The following is a 6,029-nucleotide window of genomic DNA, read 5'->3' as shown; positions in this document are numbered from 1 at the left end:
GAACAAAACCCTGCTGGTTGTGAAGCTTTCTGGCCACAGGAGCTGCTAACAGCTTTTATATGTTACAGTCTGCATGATCCAGAACAGGCAGTTTCTCTAAAGGTCTCCGCTCAGCCAGAAGGAGAGGGGAGGAGCTCTGCAAAGCACACACACAGCGATTGGGTGGCATCTCTGTGGCGGAGGTGGTTTGGATATTCAGTCACACCCCCCGTTTCTATAGTACAAAAAGGCAACATGCAAGACTCCCTTTTATTTCCGGTACTTCCTACGTTTATTTTCATTATTGTTATTATTTTCCTCCACGTTTGTTCTTCCTCATTTCACCAACATCATGCTGGCTTGGTGAATGCTATTTTCTTCTTATTATTAAACACAAAAGGAGCAGCCTGCAGCTCAGAGTGCACTCTTGTCCTGGTCGTGGGAAACAGAGCCAATGCCACATTGCCCAGCACGACATGGCTCAGCCCCAGCTCAGACTGTGATGCACTGGGAGGTGTCTGGGTATGCCTACAGCTGCCGGGGCAAGCGTCATTGATGCTGTTCATTTCTGGGCACCGGAGATGCTCAGAGCATGAAGCATTGCTCCTCACTGGTCCCACTTCCTCACTCAGAGGCTGCACACACACACTAGGTGCAGCACAAACCTTTAGGAAGGTTGTGCCTGGCAAATATCTGTTACCTGCCTGCCTGTGGGAAATGACAGCTGCAGGAGGACCAAAAGCTGTCTCCAGTGCCTAGGAGACATCTGTTTCACATTAGCTAGCATATAGCAGGAATTATTTAGGCACAGAATGGTCCAGCCACTACACAATGGAGCTCAGGACGTAGTGCTGAGGCCATGAGGAAAGCTAGCAGAGCAAAGCTGCAGCAGGCAACAGTTGTATATTGGGGACAGGGAACAGGAGCACCACAATGTCAGGTTGATCGACCTCCAGAGCCAGGTAACCTGGGACAACCTGTAAAAATGAGACCTTTAAAAATGTAGGAATAACATCATGCAGTGTCATGCAGGAGCAGTGGAGAGAGGCACAACCAGTTCAGCATTACACTAAAAATTATCAAGTGCTCAAAAGTTTCTGTAGCTCTTTTAGAGAAATGATATGGGAATTCAGTATTAAGGAAGTGGAGTCCAGTAGTTAGAGCACAGGGCTGGGAGCCAATGCTCACGCTCTCCTTTTGGCTCTGTTACTCACTCTCTGTGTGGCCTAACCCAAGCCATTTAATCTTTGTGTGCAATCTGCACAATGGTATAATAGCCTTTTACAGACATGTTGTAAGGCTCAAATAACTAGTGTTTGGTAATGTAGTTTGCGATGAAAGGTGTTAAATGAGTATAAAGTATCATCACTAGTTATATTACTATACCTATACCCAGCCAAACAAAAACTGCTGCTTGAAGCGTAGCTGCAGGTATTCCTTTACATGATTATACAAGAAATTTTAACACATCATTTGTCTTTGCAGGAGTAGAAGTTGGATAATTGATTTCATCCAGTTTTCTTCTGAAATGAAGTGGATATTTGCTTATGTTAATGTCGAGAACTTCATCCCATTGTTTGAGTACAATGGGAACAATTCTCAGCTCCTTTGAATTGCCACAGGTCGTTTGATTTCAACGGTGCTGCAATTACCAAAAGAAAGACTCAAAAATAATATTTCAGAAAGCTCAGAGGGTAAATTTTATTAGTTAGTCACATTTTAGATTGCTATCATTATTTCCTCATACTCACCCTGTGGCAATATTTAAAAGCTATTTTGACATAGGGCTCTATGGTGTTGGCCACAGAACAATTAGGATATACTAGCAAATGTTGTAAAATAGCCATAACATTCACAGTTGTAAAACTGAGCTTTACTTCCCTAAGAACATGCCAATTTATTAGATTTCTTTTATTTCCATTGCTTGTGGTTATTGCCTAATTATTTGTTTCCACATCTGACAGACCATCAGTATAACTACTCATCTAAATGTAGAAAGAAAGGTTATGAGCAATACTAACAAGCACAGTAGCAAAAAAAGTGTATTGCAAACATGAAAGGCCTTAGGGCATGAGAGTGTTTTAACCCAAGCCTATTGTAGAAACGAGTTCTCAAGAAAAAAGCAGTGGCAAATTCATAAAATCATAGAATTGTAGAATCACAGAAACATTGAATTGTTTGGGTTGGAAGGGACTTTAAAGATCACTTATTTCCAACCCCCCTGCCATGGGCAGGGACACCTCCCACTAGACCAGGTTGCTCAAAGGTCCATCCAACCTGGCACTGAACACTTCCAGGGATGGGGTATCCACAACTTTTCTGGGAAACCTGTTCCAGGTTCCACCATCCTCCGAGTAAAGAATTTCTTCTTTATATATATTATAATTTAGAGGAAGAGCAATAGTAACTCTCTAGCATGATAGCTAAGACAATCACATACATTTGTGCACTCATTTCTCCTGTGAAGGAAATGATCCAATGAGTTGACATGCAGCAAAAATTAGCAAGCAACACCAATGAAGACTTAGTAAGTCAAGTCCTCACAAAGTCCACATTAAGGAGAGGAGTGGATAACATAAGGAAGAATGAAGGAAAGCAGCATTGAAGATGTCTGCAAGCTTATAAGAATTAAAATGAAAAGTGGATGGAATCATCTGAAATATAAACAAAAAGAACAATTTCCTGACTCTTCAGCTCACTCAGAAAAGCCAAAGAGAGAACAATTAAACTAGTGACAAAAGACAATTACGGTCCAGAGACCATTAGTGACACCATGAAACAAGTCAAAATATCTTTAAACCTAATTAAGAACAGAATGTGGCAGCAGAAGCAGCCACAATATGGTAACTGAGCAGTCTGGGTAAAAGATGGGGAAATATTCTTGTATTTAATGACAGCAAACTTTACAGTGAAGAAAGTTACACAGTAAAGAATGAGAAAGTATTTAGAAGAAAATGAGAAACAAACAAATTTTCAATTTATCTTCTAAAAGACTCTTTCAGTTCTAGGAAATGAACTAGATTTTAAGGGTTGACTAGGAAATAGCTACTTTTTCACTGATCCCTGTCACACATATCAAAAAAAAAAAAAAAAAAAAAAAAAAAAAAAAAGCAGAAATACAATGTTTTAGCTTAGATCTATATTTCATCTGGGGTATAGGCTGCACAAAAGCATGGATCAAAGAGAACTGGATATCAGTTTATGAAAAACACTGTCTTTTCTTCATTGCACAACAAAAGTGATGACTCACAACATTCATGGTTCAACTCACAACATTCATGGTTCAACTGCCCTATTGCATAGATTAACCATATAACTTATGACCTGAATGCTAGAATTCTGTTGTCTATCCATTACTCAACAAAGCAACATAACTTTATCATTTTATTTGACATTTATTTTAGTAAGTAAATCAAAGAATGACTGTATAGAAGTTGAATTGTACTTATCAACACTTAACAGCATTTACAGCAAATTTTGTGCTGGTGGCTAAAATTAGACAGTTAAGCTTGAAACATTTAATATAATTTATTTTATTCTTAGATACTCTAGAAATACCTACCTGGGAGTCCAGATAACTTTGATATTATAAGTTTAATGCCAGACAAATTATTCATAAAATTAAACCCCAGAATGTTTTTTGTTGTTGTTGTTGTTTTCCAGTTCTGTATCTCTGGGCATTGTAAAGATCAAAATATCTCATATGTTCAAATTTCTGCCTTGTATTTTTGATGCTGTATCATACTGATACCCATCATACAGAGGTAATGAATCATAAGGTTAGTGGCATACCAGTAGTCACTCAGGAGTCATGGAGAGCAGTACCTTGATATGAAGGTACTCTGCTATTTTAGACTACAGATATACTTCTAGATCATCCTGGGAAAGAAGATAAGTTATCTTATCTGAAGGGCAAAAGAAAGAATGGCCTTTCTAGCACAGGTATAGTGAGAGAGGTCAACATAAAGCCTTCACTCAGGAATTCTTTGGCAATATCTACCTCCTTATGGCAGTATGGTGACAGAAATGTCATTAACTACAGCAGTGTCATGAAGAGATGAATTATCTTATGATATCAAAAGGCAATTAGGCCTATTGTAGTAGTTTTCACTTTAACATTATAGCAACTGGTTACAGCTGTCCAGAGAACTATTCAAGCTTCTGAAAAAATAATGACAGCTTAGGGTCAGTGGAGCCTAGAAAATAATTCATCTCGCCAAGGCTGATTTTCTTTTACGCAGACATAGACTTCCAGTTTCATTTCAGATGCCCTGGATATCTGAGATGTTTGATTCATAGATGTGACACAGGACTTAAGACCTGTGCCTTTTTGAAATACAGCGGGTAACCAGATGAAGACATCTAATATATCTGTAATATATATAATTTAATATATAATGTATCTTTTATTTTTCTTAGAGTGCAAGAGCTCTTTAGTCCCATATGTAATAAGTCAAGTAGGAAAGGTAGGAAACCAGCATGGCTGAACAAGTACCTGCTGGTCAAACTTAGGCAAAAGAAGGAAATGCTCGGATGGTGGAAAGCATGGATGGATGGATGGTGCGCTGGAAAGAGTACAGAAACATTGTCCAAACATGCAGGGATGGGATCAGGAAAGCCAATGCACTGACAGAATTAACTTCACAAGGGCTGCAAGGAATAACAAGAAGGTGTTCTACAGGTACATTGTCTGCAAAAGAAAGACTAAGGAGAGTGTACCACCTCTGACAAATGAAAACAGGTTAAGTGGTAACAACAGATGTGGAAAAGGCAGAGGTACTTAAAAATTTCTTTGTCTCTGTCTTCACTAGTGGTCAGGCTCCCCGCATCTCTGCTGTCCCTGAACATCTAGACAGGCGCTGAAGGAACAGAGTCCCTCCCACTGTAAGTGAAGAGCAAATTTGGGACCTCCTGACACAAATTAATTACTGCATGTCTATAGGGCCTGGTGACATATATCCCAAGGTCCTGAGGGAATTGTCTGATGTAGTTGCCAAGCCACTCTCCATCATATTTAAAAATCATGACAGTCAAACAAAGTGCCCAGTCGCTGGAAAAAGGGAAACATCCCTCACATTTTTAAAAAGTGGTAGAAAGGAGGACCTGGGGAATTACAGACTGGTAAGCCTCACCTCTGTGCCTGGCAAGACCATGGAATGGATCCTCCTGGAGACAATGTAAAGGCACATGCAAGGCAAAGAGGTGATTTGAGACAGCCAGCATGGCTTCACCAAGGGCAAATCATGCCTGACCAATCTGGTGGCCTTCTACAACGGAGTGACTGTATCAGTCAACAAGGTAAGACCAAACATTGTCATTTACTTAGACTTCTGCAAGGCATTTGACACAGACCCACAGAGCATTCTAGTCTCTAAATAGGAAAGATATGGATTTGAAGGGTGCACCATCCAGTTCATAAGGAATTGGCTTGATGGCTGCACCCAGAGTATAGCGGTCAATGGTTCTATGTCCAGGTGGAGGCTGCTGATGGGCGGTGTTTGTCTTGGGACCAACCAGTGCTTTTCAATATCTTTATCTATGACATGGACTATGGGATTGAGTGCACTTTCAGCAAGTTTGCAGATGACACCAAGTGGAGTGATGCAGTTGATACCAAGGAAGGAAGAGATGCCATTCAGAGGGACCCAGACAGCCTAGAGAAATGGGCCCATGTGAACTGCATGAGGTTCAGTAAGTCTAAGTACGAGGTGCTACATCTGAGACAGGAGTACCGACTGGGATAAGAATTAATTGAGAGCAGTCCTGAGGAGAAAAACTTAGGAAATCTTGTGGACAAAAAGCTCAACGTGAGCCAGCAGTGTGTGCCTGTAGACCAGAAGGCCATCTGTGTCCTGGGCTGCATCAAAAAAAGGCATGACCAGCAAGGTCAAGGGAGGTAATTTTCTACCTCTATTCTGTCCTCATGAGGCCCCACCTGGAGTACTGCATCCAAGTTTGGAGATCCTAGCACAAGAAAGGTGTGGACCTGTTAGAGTGAGTCCGGAGAAGGACATGAAGATGATCAAGGGGCTGGAGTACCTCTCCTATGA

This window comes from Aythya marila, assembly GCF_965140915.1.
Source record: "Aythya marila genome assembly, chromosome: 2".
In the NCBI taxonomy this organism is placed as follows: Eukaryota; Metazoa; Chordata; class Aves; order Anseriformes; family Anatidae; genus Aythya; species Aythya marila.
Note: the sequence above shows the minus strand (reverse complement) of the source record.